Source organism: Homalodisca vitripennis, unplaced genomic scaffold, assembly GCF_021130785.1.
Source record: "Homalodisca vitripennis isolate AUS2020 unplaced genomic scaffold, UT_GWSS_2.1 ScUCBcl_9239;HRSCAF=17671, whole genome shotgun sequence".
NCBI lineage: Eukaryota > Metazoa > Arthropoda > Insecta > Hemiptera > Cicadellidae > Homalodisca > Homalodisca vitripennis.
The window spans coordinates 1977-17569 of NW_025785346.1; the positions used below are offsets into that span (position 1 = coordinate 1977).

At 35.4% G+C, this 15593-nt stretch overlaps 1 long non-coding RNA gene across 1 annotated transcript; it reads right to left on the minus strand.

The window, feature by feature from the left end:
- Window positions 1-7855: 7855 nt before the first annotated feature.
- Window positions 7856-15562, minus strand: LOC124374593. The gene is made up of 3 exons (XR_006923581.1): window positions 15551-15562; window positions 8319-8451; window positions 7856-8128 (listed from the first exon to the last, which is right to left on the minus strand). It is a non-coding gene; the product is annotated as an uncharacterized LOC124374593 (long non-coding RNA).
- Window positions 15563-15593: the final 31 nt, after the last annotated feature.

The window sequence follows — 15593 nt, forward strand, 5'->3', positions numbered from 1 at the left end:
TGTACGGAAACCCCCAAAGGGGAAAACCTTGGGAACCAAAAGGGTAAAGATGGGGGAACCAGGGGAAGGCTATAGGGAGAAGAGGGGCCCCTTCAGGGGAAAAAGGCAAGGACCGTTCAAGATGGAGGAGTTTTTGGGTGCGGCTAAATATCACCCCCCAATAAATGGCCCGTAAGAGTAAGAGAATAATAATTAATTTTTTAATTTAAAAAAGTTTTTGATGTTTTAAATTTTTATATTGGATCCCACGACACATAATAAAAGCGAAATGATACTTAACATTTTAAAAAATTTTTAGCTGAAGTTCATCAAAGAGGCAGAAACATTTTTTTTTCATTTTAAAAATTTTGAAAAAAAATTTTTTGTAAAATCCTTTTAATTTGTAGTGAAATGCAGGGGTTTTTTAGAAAACGTCAAAGCCTAAAATTTTTAAATTCAGATTGCTCAATGATCAAACTTTTATATAAAAAGAATGTTTGTGTTTTGTCCTTTATGGAAACGAAACTATTTTAAACCGCCTTAAAAAATTTTTTATGTAAAATTTTTTTTTCCCCAAAAAGGTTTAATACTTCCCCATTGATGTAATTCCCACCAAAGGGAGGCTTTCAAAAGATAAAAAATTTTCAAACGCCTGCACACTAAAAACTGAAAATTTTTGAGACAGTTTTTGTATATTAAATAACCAAACACAAAATTGAAGTTATGATGTATATTTGTCTTGAAGATAAATTTCTGATTGAACTTAAAGTTTGGGGTATTAGACCACTTTATAATAAAATTTTCATGTAAAATGTAAAAAAAGGCAAAAAACAAACACAGATTCTTTTGATCCCCTGGCAACAAGGCAAACTCGACATTGGCACTGGAAATATAATTCACCCTTAACCAGAATGCACATACAGGGGGAAAGCTTACGAAAAGCTGCGAAGCCCCCCGGGGTACAGCTAGTCTATTAAAATATAAAAATGAAATGTTTTGTGTGTTTTGTCCCCTTTATGGTATCGTTTGAACTATTGGGACGATGATCATGATGAAAATTTGTTACGTTTATGTATTTTTTTCCACGGAGGAAGGTTTGTGTATGTGTAGCTATGCCCATCTATGTCCCTTTTTCCCGATTCAGGATTTTCCGCCCCACTGGTTTACAGAAAATACCCATAAGAAAATGCTTGTGCAGCAAACATAATGTGAACGTCTTTTCAAATTTTTTAATCAGCTGTTCTTTGTAAACATATATTTACACTTATTGTTTTAAAGGCCTATAGGAGTAAGCTTAAGAGAAAAACGTCAAATTTTGTTTAAAACTGTTTTTGCAATCAACTGTTTAAAAAAAAAACATAGTCTTTACTATCCAGATAATACAGTTTCAAATTTGATCGTAATAAAATTCACCTTTAACTGCAATATGTTCATTTAATATAAACCATGCTCAATGCTTGATCAGAAGAAGTAATGCATGGATATCATAATTACTATACTTACGATTGGCTACAAATATGAAGCGAATGTTATTTAACATCAACTTTAGTTGTTTTTTTTTGACAGAATGTATGGTTCTCAAAACTCCGTGTGTGCATATTATTCTCCTCCGGATCGGGGAGACAACAAAGCAAAAAAACCTGCTCAATTTAACCCTGTGCGCATCGGAAGACCTTAAAATAACTAATTTAATTCTAAATTTATTATAGTAAAAAAAAAAATTTACTAATTAATATAAAGGACTTCGGTTCTTAAGATTTGCCTGTGCGAAGCCGTGGGTTAACAGCTAGATGAGGCAGGGAAATATGGTACATACTTCATAATACGCCCAAGAGGCTCACGATGGAACGACTATCAATTATCTCAGCATGTTGTAGAATGTGATAAGAAAAAGAATAAGTGAATATAGTGTACTGTTTTCAACGGGAAATTGCGTGCGACAAGCCCGCGGGCAACTTTTGCAAAAAATTATTGAAAATGCGCAGCAAAAGCGACGCCGAGGCCCGCTAGTAATATATAAATATGAATGGGGGGTTTGTGATTGTTTGTCCTTTTATGGAATCGTGAAACTATGGACCGCATCATGATGATAAATTTGTACGTATATGTATTTTTCCACGGAGAAGGTTTTATAAGGCTATTGCCATCCCTTTCCCGATTCAGGATTCCGCCCCAAGGTTACAGAAATACTACCATAAGAAATGCATTGCAGCAAACATATGTTATCGTCTTTTCTCAAATTTTTTTAATCAGCTGGTCTTTGTAAACATATATTGACACTTATAGTTTTAAAGCATAGAGGTAATGCTTAAGAGAAACGGACCAAATTTCTGTTTTTTTAAACTGGTTTTTGCATATCAGCTCTGTTAGAAATAAGATAGCACTTTACTATCCAGATAATTACAATTCAACATTTGACGTTAAAAAATTCACCCTTTAACTGCAATATTTATTTAATATAAACCATGCTCATGCTTGATCAGAAGAGTAATGTCAGATATCATAATTACTATCTTACGTTTGGCTACAAGATTAAGGAATGTTATAAAGTCAACCTTAGTTTGTTTTTTTTTGACAGTCAGTATGGTTCTCAAAACTCCGTGGTTAAATATTCTCTCGATCGAGACAACAAAGCAGAGCTCATATTGTGGGCATCGGAGTATATAACTTAATTTAATCTAAATTTATTTATTGTGTAGTAAACAAAAATATTTACTAAGTAATATAAGGACTTCGGTTCTTAAGATTTACGTGCGAAGCCGTGGTGGTTGGGGGTAAAACAGCTAGATAAGAGCAAGGAAAATATGGTACATACCTTCATAATACACCAAGAGGCTCACTGATTGGTAAACGAATATCAATTAATCTCAGCAATGTTTAGAATTGTTTATGATAGAAAAAGAATAAGTGAATGTATAGTGTAACTGTTTTCAACGGGAAATTGTGTCGCGAAAGCCTGCGGGAAACTTTTTGCAAATAATTATTGGAATATGAGGCAGGCACTCAGCGCGCTCCGTGTGCTGATTTGAGTAATATTATAAGAAAAATGAATGTTTGTGTGTTTGTATCCTTTATGGATCCGTGAACTTATTGGGATTCATCCGTATCATGATGTGTAAAAATTTGTACGTATATGTATTTTTCCCACGGATGTAAGAGTTTATCAGTCGCATATGCCCGTTATCCCTTTCCCGGATTCATGGATTTGCTCGTCCCACTGGGTTACAGATAATAACCGAATAAGAAATGCGATTGCAGCAAACATATGTTAACGTCGCTTTCAAAATTTTTAATCAGCTGTTCTTTGGTAAACATTATATTACACTTATAGTTTTAAAGCATAGTGTAAAGCTTAAGAGAAACGACAAATTTTGTTTAGTAATCTGTGTTTTGCGCAGATCACTGTTAAACATAGACGCCTTTTATCTATCCAGATAATACAATTCAAAAATTTTGAACGTAAAAATTCACCTTTAACTGCAATATTTATGTTAATATAAAACCATGCTCATGCTTGGATCAGAAGAGTATTGCAGATATCAATATTTTACTATCTTACGGTGGCTACAAAATATAAAGAATGTTATAAAATCAACCTTAGTGTTTTTTTTTTTTTTTGACAGAAGTATGGTTCCCCTCAAAACTCACCGTGAGTACTTATTCTCGCGATCGAGACAACAAAGCACGCTCAATCCGTGGCATCGGAGATATAACTAATTTAATCTAAAATTTATTATAGTAAAAAAAAATATTTACTAAGTATTATAAGGACTTCGGTTCTTAAGATTTGCAGTGCGAGAAGCCTGTGGGGTAACAAGCTAGATAGAAGGCAGGCATATGGTACATACCTTCATAATACGCCCAAGAGGCTCACGATGGGAAACGACACAATCAATTATCTTCGAGCAATGTTTAGAATGTGATAGATAATAGAATAAGTGAAGTATAGTGTTATGTTTTCAACGGGAAATTGCGGTGCGAAAGCCGGCGAGGCAACTTTTGCAAAAAATTATTGAATATGCGCAGCCAAAGCGCGACTGGGCCCGCTAGTAATAGATATAAAATGTATGTTTGTGTGTTTGTCCTTTATGGATTAGGTGAAAAACTATTGGAGCCGATCATGGATGAAAATTTGTACGTATAGGTATTTTTCCCTACGGAGAAGGGTTTTATAAGCTATGCCCATCCCTGTTCCCGATTCAGGATTCCGCCCCCACTGGTTACAGAAATAACCATAGAAAATGCATTGCAGCAAACATATGTTAACGTCTTTTCAAATTTTTACTTCAGCTGGTTCTTTGTAAACTATATATTTACACTTATAGTTTTAAAGTCAGTAGAGTAAGCCTTAAGAGAAACGTGACAAATTGTGTTGTTTCATACTGTTTTTGTAATCACTGTTAAAACATAGGACTTTACTATCCAGATAAATACAATTTCAAATTTGACGGTAAAAAAATTCACCTTTAACTGCGAATATTTATTTAATATAAACCATGCTCAAGCTTGTGATCAGAAGCGTAATGCAGATATCATAATTACTATCTTACGTATGGCTACAAATATAAGAATGTTATAAAATCAACCTTAGTTGTTTTTTTTAGACAGAAGTATGGTTCTCAAAAACTCCGTGTGTACATAATATCTCTCGATCGAGACAACAAAGCAAGCCTCAATCGTGGCGCATCGGAGATATAACTAATTTAATCTCAAATTTATTATAGTAAAAAAAAAAATTTACGTAATTAATCATGAGGACTTCGGTGTTCTTAACGATTTGCGTGCGAAGCCAGTGTGGGTAACAGCTAGATAGAGGCAGGGAATATAGGTACATTACTTTCATAATACCGCCCAAAGAGGCTCTCGATGGAACGGAACTATCAATTATCTCAGCGCGCAGATGTTTTAGAATGTGGATAGAAAAAAGATATAAGTGTGAATATAGTGTACTGTTTTTCCACGGGAAATATGCTAGTGCGAAGCCTGGGCGTGGCAACTTTTGCAAAAAAATTATTGAAATGACGCAGCAAAGCGCGCGGCCCTGGGCCCTGCATAGTAATATATAAAAATGAATGTTTGTGTGTTTTGTCCTTTATAGACTCAGAAAACTATTGTGACCGATCACTACCATGGAAAATTTGTATTTCTTTGTATTTTATTCTATGTAGAAGGTTTATATGCAATGCCCATTGATGTAACTCACACAGTGGTCGTAGCGACAGAGGAGCGAGTGGATACGCGATCCCGGCTCCAGGGCGGGGGGGCGACAGGGGGGCGGGCGGGGAGCGGCTGCGCGACGATTATAAAAATTGCGGGAAGCAAGCACCTTCCACCGGCCCCACGCTAACACGGCCGGCGAGGGCAGTGTCATTTGTGTCAGTCAGTCTGTCAAATTGACCTTTCGGCTGAGGGCCAAAAAGGCGACCGTACAGACCCACCAGAGTGATTGGACTTACTTCAATTTACCTTTGCGTAGTGATTGCAGGATTTAGCGTTAGTGCAGAGTATTGAATATATTATTTATTTAGTTGTGAAGTGAATTTGTGTGGTGTTGATTTTATTACCTTTTGGTAATATAAAGTCCAAAAAAAACTAAGTGGTGCTGAGTATCGGGGTAAAAAAAAAACGAAAGGTGTAGAGAAAGGACACGCTCAGAAAATCTTGAACTTAAGAAAGTAAAGAAGTTTAATACTACTTGTTTCGTAGGGACACGTTCAGTAGTTGTCATGATTATCTCAAGAACCCACTTGTAGCTCACAAGTACCTACAAGTGCGATGAGCGATGAGCAAACACCTGTAAGGCTTACCTAAAGATGCAAGAAGACCACGTCCTTCTTCAGGAACCTTTTTCTAAGGTAGGCCTAGTTAAAAGCTGAAGGATACCGATTGCGAGTTATGAACCTTAAAGAAATATGTAACAGTCTGTTATAAGTTCTTCTTGATAAGGGTAATTTTGGAAAACACTCCTTACAAGCCAAACAGAAAACGGCAAATAATAAAATTATGGTTCCTCATCAGCCTAAAAGGGCCTTTTGAAAACCCCCTTGTATTTTTTCAAAAGAAATAAAGAAAACAACCCAAGTTGTGTAGGAATAAAACGTTAATTGCGGTTATGACATTGTTTCAAACATCCTCAATGTTTGCTATTGTCAGCCATGCTGGGCTTTTGCAATATGGGCCTATACTGATAGTGGGATTTTCACGAAAGGTACAATCTGATATGGGGCACATTTAGGTTCGAAAACATAAAAGACCATGTGAAGAAGATTTCAGCAAAGTCATTGCAATTGCGTGGGTGAAAATATACTATCGCTTGGCAGTTTAGGTCCTAACAGTTTGATAGATGAGAATTCTGGAGGAGATATAAAAAAGCCCACTGATTACTGGAGACAAGTTTTTAAGGCGAGTGGTGGACGTCATTATTACGTTAGCTACAAACGACTTACCACTGAGAAGAGCACAGATTGTGTAATGACGATGAAGAAGCAACTAAATCGAAAGGAAATTTCCTTGAGATAATACATATGCTAGCAAGATATGACCAGGTCCTTGCAGATTTAATTAAGTTACCAAAACGTAGTGTTAACTACCTTAGTCCTCAGATTCAAAATTAGCTTGATCAACCTGATTTCCAAAGAGATAAAAAAAAATCAAGGAAGAAATGAAAAAAGTCCCTATGTGTCTATTATCTTTGATACAACTCAAGATATAGCGATAACCGACCAGCTGAGTACAGTGTTTCGTTATATAAAGATAAAAACTGACGAAGGCGACAGGCCAGATACAACTAGTCATAGAAGAAGCGATCGGGGGCTTTTTGGAAGTGGAAAGCCAGAAATCAGAATACTTATCAAATGTTGTTTTCAATATCATAGTAATATTGATAGTTATTGAAAGTGTGTTGCTTGAAACTATGGACATAATTTCTAAAAAACTTCAAAGTACCGAAGAAGACTTGGAACACGCCACAAAAATGCTCGTAAATCTCAAAACAAAAATTAACAAACTTAGGAATGAGTGGCAAACAGTTAAAGCAGATGCAAACTAAGCTTTGTTTGCAATGGAAAGTTGTACCACATTTCATTGACTCAAGAACAAAAAAGAAGACAAGAATGTTTGATGAAGTGCAAGTTGATGACCCTATTAAAGACAATGAGAAACGTTTCCGAGTTGAGGTGTTCAACCGTAGCCTTGACATAATCACAACACAGCTGACAAAGCGTTTTGAGGCTGTTACTCACATTACTAGTAGTTTCCAATGTCTGAAGCCTTCTGTTTTAGTTGGAGCAAGTGATGAAGAAATCTTAGAATCAAGCAAAATTTTGATATCAAACTACCAAGATGTCGTCTTCCTTAACTTAGGTCCACAGCTTGTAAGGCTAAAAACTTGTTTTTTAAGTCGCGTGGAAAAACTCAAAAGTATAAGGGATCTTGCAGATACTTTAATAGTGCGTGCTCAAGTTGGTTCCAGCTTTCCAGATGTTGTGAATGCTTGTTTGATTTTTTTGACACTACCTGTTACAAATGCAAGTGCAGAGAGATCATTTTCAAAACTTAAACTGATAAAGAACTATTTTCGCAGCACCATGTCCCAAGAACGTCTGAGTGCCTTGGCAACCATATCTTATAGAGCGCAGCAGAGCCAGGCACATCAACTTGGACGACACAATAACACAGTTTGCTAGCATGAAGTCACGAAAGAAGATTAGTTAAGATAGTAATATGCGAGTTGGTTTTGTAACTACTTAACTACTATGTTCACGTTTTAGATAATGTGCTCAAATTTAAACTAGGGTTTTCAATACATATTTATTAAATATATTGAAATTTGTACTTTCATTCCAAACCCTATGGAATTGAATTGGGATTTAAATACATATTGCTATACACGTAAACTAGGTCTCTTACAAGGAACAAAACTTTATAAAGAATAGTAGACTGTAAGTTATTATAAAAAATGATGTTTGGTCAAAGACGCCTTACATTGCTGATGAAATGATGGCCAAGAAAGGTTTGTTACGGTAGTGAGGTGAACTGTCCGGCACTGATTGATCATGTAGGTAAAAGTTGGGGAAGGGGCGCCAGCGACTGAGTCGCTCCATGGCGCCAAAATCCTCACTACGCGACTGTAACTCACCACCAGGCTGTACTGCAAGATATAAAAAGTTATCAAAGCCGCCTGCACATTATAAACTGCAATTACGACACAGTTATGTATATTAAATAGCCAAACACTAATTTGAAGGCAAAGAAATATAACGGGCAAAGCTTAAGAGACGCATGTGAAGCCGCGGGAAACAGCTAGTTTTATACAAACACAACCATATACTTAAACATACCTTAGCATGCATGAGCCAGTGATCAACTCTGAACTTCACCATACCGCATATCATTTTCAATTTTAATTGTCAGCCTGTCTTTCAGACTGGTAACACCACTCCTTAAAGCTTCACGTAGTGCCTTGGCAGGTTCCTGTAAATATGTAAATATTAATAGTTAAAACAACACATTGTAACAAACGCAAATTTACTTTTAATTAATTTTTATGCATATTGTGTTAAGCTGAATTACATTTTAGGCTTTTAAAATTGTATTACGAGTATAATGAAGCTATACTTTTATATGTAAAAGAAATGTATTTTGTTTCAGATTAAATAAAATAACTAAACTCTATTTAAACTCTGAGCAGCGTCAGTGCTTAATTTCTAAAATTTTAGGTGTGGGAACTCTTTAAAGCGGGAAGCTTAGACCGGTGGGTATGGAATACACCCCAGGAAGGAGGGGGCCCTCACCCAGGAAAACTTTTGAAAATTATAACTGTAAACCTTTGTTTTTAAGGCCACCCAGACATAATAATACATTCATTTTTATAAAATACCAAGTGATATTTTAATGCTGTTTATTTTCTTTAAGGTGCTTGATTAGGATGTAAGAAAATAAAAACATGAATTTAAATTATTGAGTTTACTCTCTACTCTACTCTACTCCATTAACACCTTGTTGCCTACTTTAAATTTCCCAGAAATATTTGGTTTGATTTCATTGACCATTTTGTTTGAATCAATGAAGCTCACCAATATTAATTTTTTAATGAATGGTAAAATAAAAACAAATTGAGCCTTATTCACAGTTTTAATTTATACACATTACAGTAGTAATAATAATACATATTAATATGTAAATGGATGTTTGCTAATATAACAGCTTTTTTACAAGTTTGCATATTTTACAAAAAAAATTGCATACCTTATGGGTACAAAACAATATTAATACATTCAAAATAAAACCAACTTCTTGGAAAGGAAAAGGAAGCGTTTTAATTACACACAAAATAAATGACACACAGAGTGGAGTAACACGGTTTCATTTTTTTAAATTTAGTGTAGTTTTAAAAAGTTAAGGTTGATTATTTTATTTGCTTATTAGTTATTATAACAAATATGTACGGATTTGTAGTATAATATTGTAAGGCAATGCCAAGACTGTTGGTAAACTTAGTTTTAGTTGTTTGTTAATATTTTAAAGTGAAAACTACAAAAGAAACAAAACAACAATAATACACAAAACTAACTGTGAGTTACAAAAAAGAAACTCAGAAACTTGAGTTCAGAACACAACTATAAGTTAGGGCATAGGCTAGTTATTTTAAATGAAAACTTAATGTTCTGAAATTCTAAAAGATATTTAAAAAACAGATTTAGGAAAAAAGTTCCCACAATGCAATGCTGTCTTCAATGGTAAGATTTTCTGCCCTCGTTGTTTTGACTTGGTATCAAGTGCAGAATGGTGTCCCTTCGCCAGCCAGGTTTTGACGTGTCGCTACGGGATTGTATCTAGCCACAGGAGGTCCTGGGAGCCTGATCCACAATAAATCGCAAACAGTGCTAATGTAGAGTGAAGATCTAAGAGGAGACATAATTAGATTCATTGCAGAAAACCCACGTTCACATTCAGCACTAGACACTGCAATACTATTTATGATGGAAATCAGTTTCTTAAAACGACGGCGGTTTGCTCTAGAATAGTAGGTTTCTCTCCACTTAACATAGGCTTCAGTCCCTGCTTGAAGTGTCCTGAAGTCTCTAATTAATATCCTGAGAGCTGCTAATCTTAAATCTATCGCAGATTCGCTGGATTCTCACATTCTCCGTAGGTGATGGATAAGTCTTTTGGCCAATACATGGGGTGGATCACTTTGATGTCATTCATGATTTTTGGTGTAGTGTTCAGCCGCATTTGAAGATGATGATAAGCGAGGCTCCGATAGAACTGTTTTTCTGGAATACTGGGTATCTTGGATCTTACACAAAGTTTAACATCTTGAAACATCAAATCGTCAATAGTCAATTTTTAGCTTCCACTGAACGTCTACCCATGTTTTCAACTCGGTTTTCAAACACTTTGATTAACAGTGTTACATCACTGTGGGCTTGGATAAGGTTGAGGCTTGATTTTTGAAGCTGTAAGGACAAATCCGATAACTCTTCTAGAGCATCGAACATCAATGCCAGGTTGTGTACAAAAGTTGTAGAAGATAATGTACTACAAAGCCCTTTGTAAGTTGAACGTTGCTTCGAGTCCCTTTGTTTGTCTTCAGATGCTTCAATGAAATGATTGTACAAAGCTTTAAAATCTGTCCAAATTGCTTTCACCGCCATTAAGCTGGAGGCTACCCAACGAGTAATCTAAAACACGGTCGATTTTCAACATTTAGCTCCTCTAGTCCTTTAGCAACTTCTGCCAACTCCCTGCTGTTTTTCGGTGAACAACTAAACATGTTTCTAATTTTATCCATGAATATCTTAAAATGATTGATTCCAGCTACTTCTTCTATGGAAATCGTGCACGCTGGCAAGCTCTAAACGATAGTTTTTCCTGAAGCAATGCCTAAATGAACAAGTTGGGGAACGTTTTCCAGTAAGTTTTGTATAGAGCCAAGGCCAGATTATCCTCTATTTCTATGCCTAGTAGCACCTGAAGCACCATCAACACAGTTAGAGCAAATCATATGTGTCCTTTTCATGAATTCAAAGCTTAGACCTAATGCCTTGTAACTGGTGTGATTTTAAAAGTTCTTGTAATATACCAGCTGAAAACAATGTTGTATGCTTATTTAGCTCAAAAAGTGTTGTTAATGGAAACGACTGTCATAGGGTTTTTCGCATTCCCTTTAGAAACAGATTCTGTATATTAAACCACCAAAGCATTTTTTGTATTTCGAGCAAAACTGAAGTGGCCTTCATCCACAAAGCATGTGGAAAAATATTAGAGTCCTGACCTTTGAATTAGGCCATTTATTCAAGTTCCTGATTTCTCAATTTTCATCAGAAATATTGATGAATTATATTGGAGCAAGCAACATTTGAATGTAGGATTCGCCCCATATCTAAGCCATTCATTATTTGAAGAATCAATTTTCAGTTTCAAACTCAAAAAATGGCCTATTTAGTTTAGCTTGCTTATAAGCCGTGCGGAAAATGCGCTCAGTTACAATCTGCTGCTCTTTATGCATAGAAGCAACAGCTTTTTTCATTGTATCTTTCTTAGCTTCAATGAGTATTTTTTCAGCTAAAGAATGAAGCTCGAGACCCACGGTGTAAAAATATCTTTTTCCTAAGAGAGGATTGCTGGTCTTTTTTATTGTTTCCATAAGCGGTCAACAGTTCCTAAACCCACTCTTCGCTAATCTTTAGGCCCTTATCGTTTTCTCTGCACCTAGAGTACTCACACTACGGCAAACGTTGCAACCTAGTTCTCTGTTCACAAATTAACCATGGATTTTTAGCTTTAAATTCAACAATTTGTTCTTCAGACCAACAAACTGGCTGTTCACCCCTATTAACAAAATCATTATTTTTCATACTAACCTTAGCTTCGTCTGCATCAGATCCCAAACCCACCAACCTGGATACTATTTTGAACCGACGAGGAAGTCGAAGGGGAATGGCTGTAAATCGCAATTATACCTCATTGATCCCGATTGCGTCTTCTTTTTTATCTTGATCAACAATTGAAGTTGTAGTCAATGCTTCCGAACTGCAGTTCTCATTATTCGCATAAGACCTTTTTGTTTCTTAGGGTTAGGTTTAAAGAAATCAACAATTTTTCTGGTAGTCATAGTCAATTAGGAAACTATTTAGCTGCACCAGCACTAATAAGCATAAAACACGAACACAATCAACGACCTGCACCTCAAAAACGAACTTAAGCGTGATGGGATGCGATGCAACTTGTAACTTAAACGCGAAACACAACCAAGGTCAAGTCAACTAGTCAACACACTTATGATCACTGGGGCGGTGGCGCGTTGTGAAGGAATGGAGGGGAAAGGAAGGGGGGGGGGTGGGTATTGCTTTGTTATTGAAAGGCGCAGCCGCGCAATGCGCGAACTAGGATGACTCGCCCGTCACCTTCCTCCTGCCTGATTCCGTGCAAGACTCATCACAGCACAGCTCACAACTGCTTGTACGGGCGCTTACTATCTGCTTACGAGTCACTCGCAAACAAAGCATAGCATAATATTGATCCTACCTACAATTTTTTTTAACTAAAACTTGTACTCGTAGTTTTAAAAAGCGTTCCCTTGCGTTCCGGCACTCTTGGGAGGTAAGGGAACGCCGTTCCCTTGCGTTCCCACTGAAATTAACCACTGAGCAGCGTAGTACTTATGATTACTTTAGCCAATCTAAAACAGTATTCCTGCAGGTAATGATGCCATCCAAAATTACATTCATCAATTCAAATGCATAGTTTATTTGATTTGAGCTAAAATAGTAACATGATTTTCGGTGTATTCGTAATACCAAATTTAGAATATGCAAAAAGTTCTTCTCAAGTGCGTTTTTTGCAATGTCATGTTTGTTCTGAATTTTTTTGTAGGGATTCACTATTTGATTTCCACGTTTAATTCTAGTTTTCATCTTCTCACTATAAACAGGATACTTCGGATTTAAGGAGCTAGCTCCTTTTCTTGCAGTCAATTAAAACTTTGCTATGTTTACAAAAACATTTTTGAGCCAATATTTGCATATTCATCACCATTTTTTCTTGCCAATGTCACTAGACTGTAGCCGTATAAAATGGTAGAAAAAAATCACTGATATATTGTGTAGATCATTTGTGATAATGATTAAATAGTAGTTATTTTCATGTACGTTATTAAATATGATGGGGACATATGACATTAGAAGAATAATTGAACTTAATTTTTAACTAAATCCATTCTGCTTTATTTAAATGTTGTTTTAATTAAAGAACGTCTCATATAAGATGCTTTGAGACTGAGAACCTGCAGGTAAATTCTATGGCTTTTGTTTGCTGATCATCCTTTATGTGTTTAATCATAATGAGGCCGTCATAAAATTCTGGGTCAGGAAGAAGCATGCAGTGATGGCACAATATGCCTTTGATCCGGCTAAAAGCTAGATTTTTGTTACTATTGACTCGATTGATAAAGTAAAGAAAACCAAGGCTCCCATGTTCATCTTTGGGGTTGAGGTGTGTTCATTTGCAGGATATCTGTGTCGGGATGGACTTCAACATCGATAAAAGTTTAAATTGAGACTCGAACAATATAGGCAGGGATAGTCTCTTCTATCCCTGATGGGATAAGTAAAGCTTCAGACGTCACCTTTAAGCCGTTGGTCCCCAAGTAGGTTAGAGAGGGCTTCTTAGCCCTAACTTCGCTTGGTAAAATGAGGCATCTTTAATTTACTTTACTTTTAATAATAAATTAACCAGAACAATAAAACAAATTATTGAAACCAAAAATAGGAAAACTCATAAATAATTATGAAATGATAATAAACATTTGGAATAGAAAAATACTCCTGGATAGAAATTTTTAACTGCTTTCAGAAAATAATACCTCTCTTCTATATAAATATTCACAGAGAAGATCTGCGAAAAGGTAGGCTGGTATTCCATTATTCAAACTGCGTTTTACAGCTCACCATGAGCTTTCAACTGTCTGGGTGTTGGCACCAGTTGCTGGTCTAAAAAGTTTTTGCTATGATAAACAGTAAAATGGACAAAACCACTGTCACCCCAATCCAAAATAACGCTTTCCACATATCTGTGACTATGGTTGTTCCAGGCTTTACATGTTTCAATACGAGAGGAATGAGGTGTTTTTGCATCCTGTTAGTTTTCAGGACAAATCTCAATTCTACATCTACGATCACGTTTTTGTCCTTCTGGTATGATTTCAATTAAACCTAAAAATCCACGTTCCTTCAACCAAACTCCCTTTGTTATATTTTCGTTTACCAATTTTGCATTCATTCAATTCCCACCATCACTCCAGGACCTCCAAGCCTTTTTTCCCTATTAAACTGTTCATCAATCCATACAAAACAAACCTCCCTACATAACGACAGCTAGTCAAATATCATATGTCTTGATGGACTGTGTAAATCAAAAATACACTCAATATATTTTAAAAATCATAGTTTGATTTCTGGAAAAAAATACGTAAAGCTAACAACGTTGCACAGTTAAACTTTGATCCTTCAAAAAAACTATTCTTCAGTGCAATTTTGCTAAAATTATGTCCACCATTACCTTCTTTCTTGCATCTGATGACAGCCATATTTGCTCCTCTCACAATTAAATTTGTTTCTTTCCCATAAATTTCAACATAATTAGCCTAGTTTTTGGTACTAGTCCAACACCTTTAAAAACATGTCTTATTATATTTTAAAGCAATTTCGTATAATTTTCTAAAATTTACTGCCATTTTTAATAATACACAGTCACTTATCTAAAATTCAAATATTATGTGTACAGTAATCTTAAAGTGTTTTAAAGCTGTTGATATAGATTATTTAAGCTTACTTGTTCAAAATAATAAATTAGCATCGATTGATTATATTGATGGTTATATAATAAGTAATATCGTTTGCAAATTTCAATATAAAAAGCCGAGTCCGCTTATCGTACTCTACCCTTGGACAGCATCAGTACCAGGAAAAATATCGTTGCTGATTGTCTAAAGTACTACGCTGCTCAAACAGAGTTTAAATACATTTTAAATATTTTATGTAATCTGAAACAAATACATTTCTATTAGCCTACATATAATTGTATATCTTCACTATAATATGATTTTAAAATTAATTCAAAGTAAATTCGTGTTTGGAAATTAATTCAAAGTGAAATCGTTGTTCTAGTTATTGACTAATGGCAGCAAAAACAATGACGTACATGTGTTCCTTGCTTCACAAGGAGTCAGACACCTTTATCCTTGAAAATAGTAGAGTAAGAAAATGTTGTTTTTTTATAATATTTTATCAATAAAGATACTTCTGTGTATAGGCTATCATTAATATATTTATTTGTAGGATTTAAAACCAGCACAACTAATTGTTTTTTGAAATATCTATTATCCTATGTAATTTGGTCAGTCATTTTGATTTCAGTATTTTTAGATGGTCATGAATATCGATCATTCAATTGGGTTGGTGGCCCTTATTATACTGTGCAAGCCCATTGAATTTTTAAATTCACTAATGCGTTTTAAACGTAATAGGAAATTGAATCATTCTGAACTGCCTTTAACCTAAACCTTAACTGGAGGTAACCTAGTAGGCATGAACTGGCTTTTCCAGCTCTGC